The sequence below is a fragment of the Thunnus maccoyii genome, chromosome 23 (genome assembly GCF_910596095.1).
Source record: "Thunnus maccoyii chromosome 23, fThuMac1.1, whole genome shotgun sequence".
NCBI classification, from domain to species: Eukaryota; Metazoa; Chordata; class Actinopteri; order Scombriformes; family Scombridae; genus Thunnus; species Thunnus maccoyii.
Window position 1 is genome coordinate 9,119,946 of NC_056555.1, and position 17,043 is coordinate 9,136,988.

General features: G+C 37.9%; 1 long non-coding RNA gene across 2 annotated transcripts in view; it reads left to right on the forward strand.

The window, feature by feature from the left end:
- The first annotated feature begins 648 nt into the window (after positions 1-648).
- The window catches only part of LOC121890421, a 113,406-nt gene continuing 97,011 nt past the window's right edge, over positions 649-17,043 (forward strand). Inside the window, exons 1-2 of one of the 2 annotated variants that reach the window (XR_006093782.1) lie at positions 649-1,239; positions 2,812-2,932. This is a non-coding gene — a long non-coding RNA (uncharacterized LOC121890421). Of the gene's footprint in view, positions 1,240-2,672; positions 2,733-2,811; positions 2,933-17,043 lie in introns of those variants that run through there. The other variant, XR_006093781.1, reaches the window with a different exon arrangement.

The window sequence follows — 17,043 nt, forward strand, 5'->3', positions numbered from 1 at the left end:
CAACTGTTCAGTTTCCTTCAATGTCATTCTCAAGTGAACACTAATTCATCTCTTTCTTAGTCTGTAACTATATAACTATATTTCTACCTCTATTCAGTTTCAGGCCTGTTCAGCTCAGGATTGGATCTTTTATGCTGTTGTCCACATGTGTCATGACAGTTTCATTTTGTAAAAAAAAGGGACAAATAAAAGTTCACATGTTCACCACTATAGTTATTTCTGAAGGGAGTAAAGCATAGACACAAGTGAGCAGCCTGATTATTCACCTTACTGAACTGTCCTTGAGCAAAATGCTGAATCCTCACAAGTCCCAAGAGTGCTTTTGTCCTCGCATTATAGGGATCAATAAAAGAGAAAAAACACATTATCACAAGCCAAATTTCCATCCAGCCAAGTAGCACAAATTTTAAGTATTTCCAGAAAATCAGCAAAAGAAAATGTGAATTAACATGCGTTTCCATCCACTACTGTTATGTGAATATTAGGAGACAGGCTCATCAAGATAAGCAGTTGGTGGTGCTAATTCTTTAAACCACTGCAGAAGAAGAGGGTGCAGCGAGATGACATAATTAAAAGAGCACCAGTCAAACCTCAAATGATAGAAAACAACTTGGGAAAACAACTTGGGAAAACAAGATGTTTCATGTATTAATTTGAGGAACATTACAGCCTCCCCATCAGTCCATCTCATCAGGCATCTCTCATCTGTACCGATCTGATGTTTTTGTTTTTGTATCTTCAGTGGAGTGTTTGTACTTTGCATTTTCTTTACACACCAACTACACCAACTTTTCAATCTCAGCCAAGCATAAAAACTGTTTTTGCAATATTTTAACAGTTTTTTTTCTCTGGCATTTCCGGTCAGGTGTTTTCATGCACACATTAAAAAAGCGCATAAAAACTGGTGGGTGGAAATGCATTTACAGTATTGGTTGTATTATCTCAGTTTGTTACTGGTCATTGTGTTTTTAAAATAAAACCACATGTGCTCAATTGCCCTGGATCTGCATCTCTACCCAGCAGCAGGGGGCAAAACATCTGTCCCTTTGGTTTCACTACATGTCCACTGGGGGCACTGTGCAGCACATCTGGACTGGTTGACCGTTGCCAAGGAGCTTCAAAGAACCTGGCATCCTTTGATGTTCTATCACATTGTCTGTACTCGCCAAGAAACATCCTGTTTTTGGCATCAGGTGCCACACCAGACACGCCAGAGTATTCATCCACAGCTGGGAGCAGGTGAGAAGTGCTCCCAAAAGCAGGAGGGGGGATGCCATTGTGTTTATTAGCCAAAATTATTATATGTATCCACATATCCACATTTGACTATAGATGTTGAAGGTGAAAGAACATCCTCTTACTTTTAGTACTAAAAATTTCATGGCATTTGTACCATACTTCTGAAACAATTTTAAAACTGTTATGTGAAATTTGTAAGACTGACCTAGTGGGATTTGGTTTTCAGCAGATGAATGCCTTTGTTTTAAATTTGTCTCACATCATTAGTGCATGGCGATGCTCATACGGACAGATGTGTGTGTATTTAGATAAATGACATTTGCAAAATTTACCACAAATATGTAAATGGATGGGAAGTTCAAGGAAATATGAGTTATTTAGTTTATGAAACACATTTTAAATATTTCTTGGCCCCTGCTGTCATCAGATAAAGTGCAAGTTTGAAAAAATGGCTGAGGGATATTCAGCCCTGCAGTCACTGGGCTGAGGTACACTGATTATGTTGGCAAGCATTAATACTACGTGTCTGTTTGGAAAATTGTTATTTATGTTAAGATTACTGGTAGCATACTCTCAAATTGGGAAAATTGCGTGTGTGTGTGTTGTGTGTCTGTTTTATCCTGATTGCAATACTTATGTTATCGTGTTTGTTTCCAAGGTGTAACATTTTAATTCACCACAATCTATTGCCATTGTGAAATCTTTTATTACATCAGCCTGCAGTGGCAGCCTTTGCCCATGGACTACAGATGGGAATTAGTTTCATTTGGTGCAATAAATGTATTGTTTATCATCCCTGTTGAATAAACAATAACATTTAAAAATATATATGTATATATATATATATATATAAAAGTTTCAGGCACTAAAAGTCAAGAAGATGCTTAAAAAATAATGCTATAAATTTTCATTTATCAATTAACTTCATACAAACTGCAGTAAAGAGTAAAAAAACTGAATCAAATAAATAAATAGTGCCAATTCTCCTTGGTACACTTGCACACAGTTTTTCAAGGTAATACTGTTCCAAGCAGTTCTTCACAGTTCCTCTGTTGCAAGTTCATGTCTCTTCATGTAATCCCAGACCGACTCAATGATGTTGAAATGAGGGCTCTGCAGGGGAGCTATATCATCTCTTGCAGGATTCCCTGCTCTTCTTGTCTATCAAAATAGTTATTTCTGACTCTGGTCATATATTTGGGGTCATTGTCATTCTGCAGATTAAATTTTAGACCAATCAGGGGTCTCCCTGATTGTGTTGTATTATGGGTAAGAATCTAAACATCTAAAGTGCCTAAAACATTTGCACAGTGCTGTGTATTCTAAAATAGCAACTTGTTGAACTGCGGCCACTGTGGCCACAAGTGCTAACTACAGGATGTGAGTATGTTTAGGTTTGCCTACATTTCCCAAGATTCAATTCACACAGTCCCTTTAACTATGTCATCATTAGGTGACCTGACTGAGAATTCAGAAAGCATGGAATGAAAGAAGTTAGTTTGAAAATATTATATTTAATTTTGAGTTTTATTTGCTTATTTTATATAATTCTCTTTTACTTTTGTTGCCCAGTGTGTGATCCACAGTGTAGCAAAGTAGAAACTGTTAAGACACAGCAACACTGGATAAAGAAGAGGAGGAACACCTGACTGAGAACAACTGGAGTGTGACCAAACAGATGTCTTCTACTGAGGTACAGTGTGTTTAGCTATTGCTTTATTCCTGAGATAAAACCACTGAAATGTTTATCTGTGGTGTGCTAAAATATGGTGTAACAGTGGTGCAAGTAGACTCATAAATCAGTGAACTGTTTCAGTTACAGGTGCAATCCAACTTTTTTCCCCCCAAAACCAATACTTCAACTTAGGACTTTAACTGATAACCAAGTAGCAGTCCGATACCAGTATATTTTCTCAAATTTAAAATTGTGGAACTCATGGGGATCAATGTTACTGTATGTAAGGTAAGAAAGGGACAGCTGTGATGCTAACTGAACACTTCAACTGAATGAAACAGAGGAAACACAGAATTTTAGAATTTAATTGATCAAGAAACTGTATTTAATCTGGATTGGTCACCTAATAACCAATGCCTGATCTGCTTAATAAGGTCAGTATTGGTGCCAACACCAATTGGTATATCCCCAATCACAATAACATTACATATGCAGTTGACCACTAACGATTGTGGCAGTGCAAACCTGAAATTGAACTGAGCATATATGTATTTTTTTGCTTATGAATTCAACATTCACAGATTACACTTTGACCTAATTGACACTTAAGTCACTTTTAACTTTATCCTAGACTTGTATTAACAAAGTTAATTTCTAGGTTATTTTTGCTCACTGTGTTGTTTTTTAACTTTTTTTTTTTACTATTTTCATTTTTATACAGCAGAGATTCTGTCTGACCACAGAATGAGTAAATAAATACTTTTTCATTGTCACTTATAGGTCAGAGTCTGTGAAAATGAGAAGTTGAAAAGCTACAGGGCTATCTATCATTACCTCATCAGATGCATGTGACCTATGTGACCTCAACACTGAAGAATACGCTTTAGGTAGCAGCTGCTATATGATGATAAGATGATTCTTCAATCATCTCTTTGGTGCTTTTTATGCTCTACAGCAGTGTCACTGTATGATAGGCTACCCTCATTTTGTTACGGTCAAGTGACGCTTTCAGAAGAGCATAATAATCTATTTTCCAGCTCTCTTATTCCTTTGTGCGTGTGTGTCGTTATGTACTGTTATGGATCGTAGTGGCAGGTATTCTATGAACCCCATAGGAGCTCTGCCGCGGAGTGTTTCAGATGAATCACCTGGTAGGTGGCAGGGGGTTATTACAGAGAGAAAAACACCGAGATATAAAAAATCTAAAAGAGATAAAGAAGATTGATGCCTCTCCAGCAGGCACACGTGTGAAAACATGCCAATGGCTCTATCACCTTTCAGTCCTCGCTCTTTCTTGCTCTCCCCACTCCCTTATTTCCTTCTCCCTACTTCTTCTAATCACACAGTCACCCCACTGTTTCTTCTGTTCTTCTTTTCTCTCTTCACCTCTGGCATCTACGTTAATAAATCCCATTTAAGCTCTTGTTGCGACCCCTCAATCATCGCCCGTGACCAGCTTAAAATAACACTGTGGGAACAGAGAGAATAGGGCTAGTGTGCAGGAGCCCCCATGCCGATGTTATTAATTGTTAAAGAGATGAATATCCCATTACAGTCCGACTGAGGAATGGAGATGGAGCGGGGGTTATACCGTGATTAATGCTAAGTTCATGCAATGCATGATTAATTCTGAAGTGCGAGTGGGTGTTTAATCAAGGCCACATGCGATATGATCAATTATAGGGTGAAGAAAAAGAGCTGGATGATTAGACTACCTTTCAGAGTGTGGAACATACTCTATGTCACCCGAGGTTTAGTGGGTTCAGTTGTAATGTAGGATTACACTGGTGGTAAAAATGAGGAATATAACCATGGAGGCTGGATTACACAGTTGCTTCAAAAAGATGGGAGGGTTAGGGCTCATCCAAGTGTGAGCTGAATGTGTTCTGTACTTTCCAACTGGGAGAGCAGTACGAGTGCTCCACATGTAAGCCCACCTCGGGTATTGGACTGTTTTTATTACAATACCAAATGTTTCACGCTACACAATGAATATTCTTTTAGGCACAGAATTAAGTGACAAAGAGGGGCTGCTAGATGTTGCTGCACTATTTGATGGATAGGACTAAATACAGTTGTTGGTAATAATAGGTAGGTCTAAGGCACATGAAACTGCATTCTTGTTTAGATCACTACTGGGGACCCTCTTGCTCACAAGATAAGTATGTACCAATCAGTGTACCAAGCATAATCACAAACTTATCTTGTTTCTATCTCAATTGAAACTGGTAAAATAATGCAGTTGCATTATTTATTAATGCATTTTTTCTATTGAAAATTACCCAAATTATCCCACATTTATTCAGATATTACATTAGGGGTATACTTGACATTAATTGATACTATTTTTATTGATAGCAGCTGCATAAATGTCCACATATGGTAATAATTTAATATTTTAATAATGACAAACTAATAATGTTTTTGTATCAGATTTATGATCCCTCACAGAAATACGTTAAATGACCACAACCTCTCAGCACCACATTACATGGTGGTGGCACGTAATATGTTAAAATTCATGGTTTCGTGGGTTCGTGGTTATTTCACGTATTTCTGTGAGATCAGGTTGCATTTGTCTGTGCTTTCCAAAACTGTTACAAATCATTGTTAAAAAATAATTATGTTTTATGGTGTGACAACGCTGTGGTTAAGGTCTGGTTAGGTTTAGACACCCCCTTGATTAGGGTTAGGAAAAGATCATGATTTGGGTTAAAATGATCACTTGAAACATGTGTGGGTTAAAGTTACTACTTCCCTAAATTAGGCAACCTTTGTTGTCACAGCAACAGTAAACACCACAACAATCGTAGTTATGGTTTGTAAAAAACTGTCCCGACTTGCGGTTGGAAACCTGACAGTTGTGGTTGGAAGCGTGAAGTGAACAGCAGTCTCCTGCAGCTAAGTCCACTAAGTCCACCTTTTGCAATCTATCTATGTAGCCATCCACCCAGTGTGCCACCTCCAAATATGGACATTTTGTGACCTTTATATTGATGTCATCTGAACACCGTCACTTCTCCAGGTCATATTTGTGTGTCTACCACAACAAAGGAGCTTAATTGACTTTCCATTGGCATTGTTTACATGGTATTGTGATTTGACAGAGAGACTCAGACAATTTCACCAGCTGTCATTTACACTTGCTACCTGTCTGAAATTGATGTAAGGCAATCACCTAAATTGTTTAGAACAATGTCACCATGCTGTTGGTCCTTTGTTAAACAGCATGAAGACACAGCTGCTGCTTCTTCTTCAATGACAGTTGTCTCTGTAGTGAATTAAATCAAGAGTCAACAATTTTAACTCTCACTTATTACAACTTGTTGAGATACTGTCAATGATGTTAGTTATAGTTCAACAGTTTATTGTTCAGCCCTACTCTCTCCTCATGTTTGCAGTTGGCCTTTACTATGATCTATCAAATCAAGGCAAATGATGAACCCTTTTGGTGTATTAATTCTCTCCAAGTTAGAGGCACCATGTGCAGATATTTTTTGTCTGATTATAGCACGTAATACTGCCACCTCAACCAATATATTAAAATTTTGCACACTGGCTTTAAGTCCAGATTTAAGATGCAGATAAAAAATGCATCTGAAAGACAAGAAATTGTGAAAGCTACACTAAATAGACAACAACAGCAGTACCTTTCTTGTTAGGCCCTTTGCTCAATAACTCTTTGAATTTATCTCAACTCTATTGTGTGTGGTTTAGTTACTCAAACACAGCAAAATAAATATTTAAAATACACTGAAAAAACATGTGGCATTATATATTTATTCAGTATCGAGACCTTGTTTAATGTCCCCACCTGGTGCCAAAATGAAAGGGTTAATTTTGATTTTGATACCCACAAAAAACCCCAAAAGAAGGATGTTGTATGCGGTACAACAGGGATACATCAGAGCAGGTCATAGTATTTCCATGTGGCCAGTTTTCCATACCAACCTTCAGCTTTCCATGGCCTGGTGCATGGGGAGAACTGCTCATTTGAACATGCCCTTAATCTAGCCTTTGTAAATGGCTCTGTTGTGCCGTGCCAGCTTTCATATGAGAGGCACAGAGCCGGAGCAACATAGCCCAGAGCAGGACATCATAATTCACAAGGATAATTGGGGCATTTAAACCAAACCTGGGACCCATCCATGCCAGACAAATACAGGTCAGAGCATCCTGTCCACATGGGAGGGAGTAAGGGTTGGATGGATAGAGAAAGGATGGGTGAATATGACAAGGGAAGATATGGATGGTAGTAGGTGGGGGAGGAGAGAATGTGGACAGACAGAGAGGAAAAGATGAAAAATAAAAAGTAAAGTAAAGGTCAGCTTAGAATACAAAATGGAGGTAAACACACAGCTGAATAAAGGACAGAAGGAGAGGGAAAGAGGCAGGTAAAAGAGGCAAAATGAAAGAGTAACGACTAACCAGGAAGTCAATAACAATTATTTCCCTGCTCCATGAGGTGAAACGTAATCTGTGGTTTTCTCCCTTTCACAACTTTCCATGTGAGTTTACATCAGTTGATGCAGAATGTAAAAAAACAGCACTGAATCCTTTACCATATTTTGGCATGAAGGTTATGTAATATTTTGCTCAGCAGTTAAGATCAACATTGATTGCCTGTGAGCCAGGCTGAGAATTTTTTTTTTGCTAAAACAACAAATAGAAAAGGTTTTAAAATGTAATTCTCCTTCATTAGAACATTCATTGAATACATGTGATAGAATCTGAGAATTAATGGCCCTGCAGTGGGACCAATCAGCAAACTATGGGGAGACATTTAGATACTGAAGACAATGACTAAGGCTGGGCTGTACCAATAGCCTACTGGTTCCTTGTGATACTTCTTTTCAACACTTTTTTTTTTTACTGTTTTATACTTAAAGGTCTACTTAACTTTTAATTTTTTTACAAAATAAAAAATGGATGAGGTATTAACTCTCTGTAGGATGGGCTGGTTGGTTTGTAGGCTGGTAAGTCTCATCCAAAAAGTCTACAAGACTTTGCCAAATTTAAAGATGTATGGTTGATTTGGCTAAACAATTATATGCATTGTTAGCCTGTTCCTTGTTAGCTATTAGCCAAGCAAGCACTGTATGACTTTTTAAAACATACTTCAGATAACTGTAAATTGACAGCGGACATAGAAATCGCTATCATCATATCCACAAATCTATTATGTTTTTTCGCAGGTGCTTGATGAATTGCTTGTATTGTCTCCCTTTTTATCATGTGCATTGTTGTTGCCCACTAAAGCACTGTCTTGCTAACTTTCCTCTTGAAAAAGGCCTCATAATGAAATCACAGTGTGATAAACCTGCAACTTACCAAACTATGTATTGTAGTGGCACACAAAAGTTGTGACTGGAGGCCTTTGCGTACTATGCAATTGACGACTAATGCAGGACTTACTGTTGATTGCAAGCCTGTCAGATTGCTGTGAAGACACATTATTCCAATGTAGTTTGATTCAGCAAGCTTGCTAACATGAAACAGACTATCATTTGACCCAAATATTAAAAAATGAAACTACACACTACAAATGTTTAGATGATAATACCTTGTTAACTTTAACCTTGGTGTTGATGTCATATTGATATTGAGTTCTACTGTCCACCAGACACATCTTTAATTACTGTACCTTCAAAGTCTTGCTCACCTTTGTATCATAAGCTTAGCCAATTGAATCACCATATACTTGTACATAATCAAGGCAGATTGTCCAACATGGTCTTAATTCTTGTTTGGCTTTGCTTGGAGCATTAAGGGAAAGAGATGGAGCTTCAATTCAACATGACCTTGTTCCACGCTTCCACCTGGCAGAGACCCTGCAGAGATCTAAGAGTTGATATTAACCACATTACTAGAATCAATTACCCCAACCCCACCACCAACATTCTGCCCTCATTGTGTATCTTCTCTATTATTCAGGCAGTGAGACAACAGAGCCTGTTACAGACAATGAGAATTTGCAGAAGACAAAAAACAACTCCACACACGGGGATTCTTACATGGGTTTGAGAGACGGCTGCCTTATGGACTGTGCCACAGCAGTCCCAGACCACAAACCACGGCCATCTGGCAAGTAAGGCAGGCTAAGGCAAACAGTCAAACTTTCCAAGTGGATTTCAATCTCGGAACAGAAGCCCCCCCTTGTCTCACGCACACACAGTGAAACACACGCCAACCAACATCACTTCATATCCTTGGGCTTTGTGCTTGCAATGCTAGCCATTCTTGGCTCTGTTCAAGAAGATGCAGCCCTGTTTTTCCATTTCTGCTCAGTAAACACTACATATTAAGTCCAACAAACCAGTTCTTTCATAAGTATTCACTTCAAACACCAAGTTGTCTGACTGTATTCCCAGCACGCTCATCCCATAAGTTTCCTGTTTACATTGTTCTAAATCAGAGCCATTTTTGAGACTGACATTTTTCCTTGCTTTTTCATGATTTTAAACTTCTGCTGAGGTATTTCCACCTACTGTGTTTATCTATGCCAGAGAATTTTCCCTTACACAGCCATAATTTGTGAAAGCAGTTTGAATTTCAAAGGACCACAAAGCAACACAAAGAAAATAACAATGTTAGAAATTGTATTTTAATCAAGATTATGTCAAAAATGATTAAACGCTATTGAACCCAGCTCTACCCAGTTACTCTCTGCTGTGATTATGACCCTCTTCGCCTATTATTATGTGGGTTACTCTCAAAAAGCAGGTAATTTAGCTCAAAGGGAAACACAAAAGGGCTCAAATGAAAGAAACTCGTGTGTAATAACTGTATCTCTACTTGGAATGTCAGCTTGTGGCTTAAATGACTGTTATACAAGTTCAATAGATATTTTAAAACTTATTGCAATATAATATGCCTTCAGGAGATCATTTAGAATCATTATTGCTTATCTGGGCCTTGAATCATTATCACGGAATGGAAGTGGAATGGACTGCAAAAACAACATCATCTCCACTCTGTCTTCAAGCCCTCTACTTGCAGTGATCACTGCTATCTGTCACAGTGAATAAAATGACATAAATATGGAAGTTGCTTTGAATAGTCTGCTATTTAGTGACAAGACAACATTTCCCATCATCACTTGTATCATAAAGTAAATGAAAGAATGTAAATACATTTACTGTGGGCAATAAGCAAAATCTTAAAATCAGCATATTAACATGCTCACAGTGAAGATGTTAACATTCTGATGTTTAGTAGGTATACTGCTCACCATGGCTGCCTTCTCACTTTGTGTTAGCATGCTAACATTTGCGAATTACCACTAAATATAACATACAACTGAGGCTGATAAGAACAGATAAGAACTAAGAGTAATAACTACAACAAAATAAGAAGTCCAATAAATGGCATTCAATCTATACTATAATGTATACATTATAAACATAACAATACTTATGCTATATACATGGCTTGACTTGTGCATTGTAAAAAAAGTTGTGCAACATATGTGCACAAGTAATGGTTCTAGCAGGCATAGTTGTAGCAGATGATTGGAATGTCATTAGTTTTGCAAGCAATATATTGGAAAAGGTGAACATTTGACCCAATGATTAGGTTGTAATAATATGGATGATCCCATGAGTTTTCTAGAGATCCTCAAAGTTGCATTACTCAACAATGTCATTAAGTTTCATCCTGTGGTGATCTTAAATATCTGTACCAACTTTGATGACAACTGAGTTGTTGAGATATTTTGCAATGTCAACCTCATGTCGGTGCTTGAAGGAAACTCAGGAGATCACCAAAGTCATTAGACTGCTAGCATGGCTCAAATCGTCTTCGCTCATATATTGGGACTCATATTACCCTCAGTATTGCAGCATACCCACAATAAGTTTAGTATAGGTTGAGTATTATTCACCATGAAAGACTGCCTTCAGGCCATCACACAATACACAATATATCATTTGAAACATTTTTTTCTAAGTTATTACATGCTAAATCTTTCCTGTGTTTGACCCTTAATATTAAATTGACCCTGGCTCATCAATATAGACCTTATGTTAAGCTGAATCAAGGGAATGAATCAGGGTTAAAAACACTGTCTGAAAATTTGTACCCTGAGGCCTTATGGTCTAATAATTGAAGCATCAGTGTGTGGTGAGAAGGTCAAGACCTCGTTGCCTTGTCACATATCGCCCGAAGAGCAGTGACAATGCTCTCTACGTGTGTGTGATTTCTTCATCACGACCCATATCATTTTTAGTGACCTTTTTGTCTGATATTGCACAGTGAGTGATTATGATGGCAGTTGAGGGTTATTTCCTGTATTTACAGACACAGATTACCGGTAGAATGTAATTATACGGTGGTATATGGAAGGGCTGGGGTTAATGGTTTATATAGGCACTGACACGTGTGTGTGCATGGTGCCTTATATGGCCACAGACAGTGAACAGTGAGTGACAGTCTCTGTTCATCCCACAATCTAGAGTGCGTTTCCTGAGGCCTAGCCTTTGGCGTTGGTCTATCAGCAACCATTATCAGCAATTACACCACATACTGTCAACTGTTACCAATAGAAGATCTTTGTTGTTGCTGTTTTTCCATAGCAGGGCCAAATAAGATTTCCTGCAACATTTAGAATGCCCTTGAGCAAGATGCACAGCCCCTCATTAGTCCAATGGTGCTGCTCATCGGCCAAGAGTAAAAGGAAATGGATCTTTTAGCTGCAATGAGACATGAGAAAAAGACAATCACATTTTGTCAACTCCACCTTTTAAAAGTAAAAGTTATTTTAAAGCCTAGTGTCAACAAAGACCTAATGACTGATATTGATGCTAACTCACCAAAGGCTAAACAGGCTTCTATGCTCACAGAGATGAGCCATCTGTATTGAAATATTGTCTACAATACTCTGAATTGATTTCAATATCTGTATATTTAAGGGGTCCTGAAGACAGTAAGGAAGGCTTTAGGAGGGAGACAGTTGGACCAATCTCTTACAACATAGCCTATTCTGGTCTGAATCCTATGCTGAAGTTGTTGTCAGCAGGCTAGCCATAACTACATTAATGTGAGGGCTGCTCTGGGACTTTTGGACTTTGGGTGCCAGGTAACACTAGCAGTACAGGAAGCAATCATGTGTGTCTGTATGTGGGGTAACTATAGGAAGTGAATGATAAACAGGCTCAGTTTGACGAATGGGTAAACTCTCCTGGGATTACACTTGGCTAAATTGGCTGGAGATATCCAATCTCATTCTTAGCCATGCTAGCGCCACTGCTCCAAAGATGCAATGTTGTTTAGGTAAAAATTTTTATTTGTCCAGTACTTTGATATACGACCAAATACCTGTAACTCCAATGGCTACTTAGCAAATGTTAGCATGCTAACACACTGAACTAAGATGGCAAACATTGTACCTGCTGCACATTAGCATTGTCTTTAACATTAGCATTTGGCTCACAGCACGCTGTGCCTTAATACAGCCTCACAGAGCTGATGGTGTAGCTGCAGACTCTTAGTCTTGTTTCTCCATGACTGAATTTTCCTTTGACATCTACTTCCAATGCAGTCTTACATCTTCACAAATCTTTTTGATTTTATTTAAAGCAACGAGTGATTAATGACAGTAAAGTAAGCGTAACTATGACAGAGAGGAAAAAATGACAAGAGAATAGAGCACCAGGCAGAGACAGAAACAGAATGGATGGAAGGGTTACAAAAATGTGAATAAGGATGTATATAGCAAAGTAGGAAATATAAATGCAGAAGCTATATCCTCCCCTTTTTCTGTGACAATGGTTTTAGACAAAAAAAGTTCACTGGACATGTTCAAGACTGGACTCTGCAAACATCTGTAAAAACAGAGTGACCCCACCACTAAAATTGCCTGACTATGTCTTCACTAATGTACTAGCTGCCTGAAGAAAAATAAATGTATATTTGCTATTCACAATCATAAATCTGTCAACAGATTTTCTTTTTGCTTGAGATAAATTTAGATCAACTTGCCCTGATGTACTGCACCACATTACTTAACATTTAAATTACATTCAAATGGAGTTTTCACTGAAAGCGAGTATTTAAGGTCAATATCAGAGAGGATATTTCTTTAAGTGGAAGAGAGAGGAAAAGCATCAAAAAATCATTTTAAATGGATGAGTCATCAAATTTGCCTGAAGGCATTCTGTACTATTCGGATAAATGAACCAAAGGGGGAAATTCACCAGGCAAGTGCCTCTCTCGTTCACCGTTGCAACCAACCAGCAGATGAATGGAGCACTTTATGGTTACCTTCCAGCAATTTATGATAGTCAGTGGATCTGTTTGAAATAGCTGCATGAGTGACAAGAGATAGAAGAAGTTAAAAAAAAAAAGATAATATCACAGCATAAAGCACTGACCGGTTGATTGAAAGTATTTTGTATCTTAATTTATGATTCATAATAAGGAATATCAACTGAGTAAAGAAAATATGGAATAACAAGGAAGGTTGAAGTGACATGATCACCAGATGGAATACATTAGATCACATAGATAATATATTAGCTCACAGCATTTTACATTGCACAGTGTTATACCTCCATAAAGAAATAGACCCATTGTACTACAGTTGGGGACTAGAACAAACGCTTTGACAATGGATTGAAATGACTGATGGATGTTCATTGCATCAGGGAGCCAATAAGTCTGACCAATCAACGGGTCACAAATTACCCAAAGTTACCCCAAAATCAGACCAAAATCAAGTGAGCACACACAAAAAAATCTGTGTCAACCAAACTGCTTCTGTAGTCCAGTTCTGTAAACGAGGATAAGGTACCTCTCCTTTTGTAGCCTTCAAGTTTCTGTCAGCATAAATGAGAAACACACAAAGGAGAGACTTAACCAAAGTAAAGGTGAAGTGTACATTCACCCCTCTACCATCCCACAAAGCCACCTTTTTCCTCTCTCTTGTCAACCACAGTGTTGTTTGTATTCCCCTTCGTTGGCAAGTGTGTAGACCTCAAATAGGGTCACCTGCAGAGTTGTCTCATCATAACTCTTTTGGGACACCTTTTTTAAAAGCAATTCTTCTACTATACTAACTGGGCTTTTGGCTTCTATAATTTTTTCTCTGCCATTTGTGTTGCCCCGTGTCTCAGGATGAGTGTTCAGATCAGACTAGTTCAAGCTTGGTGTAAGAATTGCTCAATCATGACTTTGAAATACTCTTTGTACCCAAGACATCAAGCACATATCCCATCAATTTATAGTTATGAAAACTGACAAGTTAAGACAAAACTGAGATGTTGGTGGATGCAGAGAAGCACATATTAAACATATAATATGAAGAATAAAATAATGACAAAAGATAAAACAAATAAAACCACTGCTATTAACAAATTAAAAGAGCTTTTTTCAGCATGTTATAAGTTAGCAGTGTGTTCAGAGTCTGATATAAATAGAGATGAATCAAGCTTATTGCACTCCTCTGTTCACTCAGTTTGTTTCAGCTCTCTTCTTGTAATCAAGTACAGTCATGAGTCAAAATTGCTTACCATCTTTATTTTGCAGTACAATTAAAATCACTATCAGAATAGACTATCATTTATCAGAATACTGTGCAGATACTTTAGACTGCAAAAGATATGAGCTCAGATTTTAGGTGCACAGCCTGAAAACTAGCACGACCACCCCTCTAACTTAGGTCAGACTTATTTAAACCTCCTTCATGAAACAGAATTTTCTGAAAATGAGTCTTATTTACTTAATTGATACACATATAGGAAATAGTCTCCACCATAAGACAATACACACAAACAGAGGGAAACAATCATCCGTCACCCAGTGACATGCGTAATGTCTTGAAGATACATAACAGTATAATTGCCCACATTACGAAGTGACCTTTGCCACATTGTTGATGGTCTGTAGCCAATGAATTGTTTCCAGTTCACATAACAGAAAAATAGAATCACTTTGATTGAAATAACTGCACATGTAAAAGGTTTCTCTTGTTGCGCCCTCAGCTGTCTTGCCTGGTTTTTGTATTCCTTTTTAGTTTTGCAATAATAATGATTCTGACTTGCAAAACAACAACAGAGTACATGTGTTTGTTCCCTAGCTTACAGATAATGCACTCAAGTATAGAGCACCAGCTGTTGCCTGCAGTACAGTATGCTAATTGCCAGAGTTCTGAAAGAATAGATATGCATAAGAACATACAGTATTGCCTCTGCCTTTGAGACGTAGAGTGAATTGTGCAGTGTGCACAAAATGCACATTTAGGTATCGTTTAAAGTCATGCTGAGTTCATAATGTGTATTTTTTGCTACATCTATTTAGATTGGCTTTTGAAATGGTCTATGTTCAATATCAATATGATGTCTTTATACCATATTTTACTTTTTATTTCATGTGCATTTAAATGTTAGCAAATTGTGCATGAATATCATTGACATACAGATGACACAGTTTGAGCCTGACAGTATGACACAAAAAAGCCATTGACTGTTGAGCTAGCAAACTGTAAAAAGCTGTTAAAAACCTACCACCAAAAGGCTAAGTATGTGCTTTTAGATTATGAGTGGTGTTGTAATACCATTGAGTAACTTCTTTGATAACATCACTTCGTAACCTACAGCACATCTGTGACATAGCTTGTTGGCTGCAGTTACAACACAGTGGGTTTATCACACTGCATGCTTCTCACGCTTGTGGCTCACCACAAAAATGTAACATTAAATATTAATTAGACACTCAGGTCTGTCCCATATCATGAACACTTCACAATATATTGCAGTCGGGTACAGATATGTCTCAAACTATGCTCTAAAAAGTCATCAAAGTTACCGACACCTCTCTAACAGCAAACTAATCATAGCTGATACTCAGGTTTTCAGTTTTAACTAGGACAACCCCAATAAAACTAAGTTTACATATTATGTATGAACTGTATTTAAATATCTTTTAAAGTACTTAGTTGTTCATTCACATTACATTGTTCAATTGTACATGCACTGTAGAAGAGTATGGTTGCTCCTTCTTTTTTCTTGTGCCATTACTCCCTGCAACATTTAAAACTGATCCGCTGACCTTAAAAGCAAAAAATTATGTATTCTTATTTTTTAAACTCATATTTGATTAACAATCATTGTCCGTGCTAACCTCGGAATCAAAAATATTATACAGATCTGCTACGGCATTCAGAGACTGAACAATAGTGAGGCTGATATCACTCAGATGAAATTACAAACAGTAACGCTGGATTTCATGCATCCTAACCCATTGAATGTGTGGGGACAATTCCGTGATTCCAGCACAGTAATGGTGGACTCTACCACTAACACTGAGAACTACTATACAGTATAGAGAGATAATTACTTAATATAAATACATTGAATGACTTTTGCAGGAAATAATACAGATCATATAGTATAACCAGCAGTTTGATTTAATGAAAACCTTAATTATTATTTTAACTTTTTTTTACTGAATGCTACAGTATTTCCAAGCAAGCAGTTTTCCAGAAAGGAAAAAATAAAATAAAATAAAAACCAGAAAAGGACGTAAATTTTTACAACAGCCTCAGGACCTTTATTGCAGCATTTATTCACCCCCCCACTCCCATAACAACCTCCTTGTTTGCACACTTCACCTGGCCCTCTCTGTCAATGAATGTTGGGCTTGTGGGCAGATAGTGCGCAGATGCGCGCGCACACACACACACACACACACACAGACACACACACACATACACACAAAATGCAGGACTATTGATCTGTTGAGCACTGTGGTCGAGCAGCCCTGACTGGCCTTGCCCCTTGGGTGAGACACACAATCGGCGGCGGATGTGCTGCTCCTAAACTGTCCCTGGGCACCATTTCAAATCCCTGTAGATTCATGATATTGATTTGAACTATTTCTCCCTCCGCCAGCATCTTCTCCACCTCCATCATGTCCCCTTTCGTGTCTTTTTCATCCGACCTTTGTTGTTTTGTTTCTTGTTCCCAGAGGAAATTTTGTGATAAATAAAGGACAGGCATCAGTTCCTTTTTTTTCCCAAAAAGAAAAAAAAAGAAAGGAAGCAGCCATGGAAGAGGAACGAGGGGCGGAAATCATGACAAGAGTCAAATCTAGTTACCATTGTTGCAGAGGCAGGGGGAAAGCACTGTCATGCA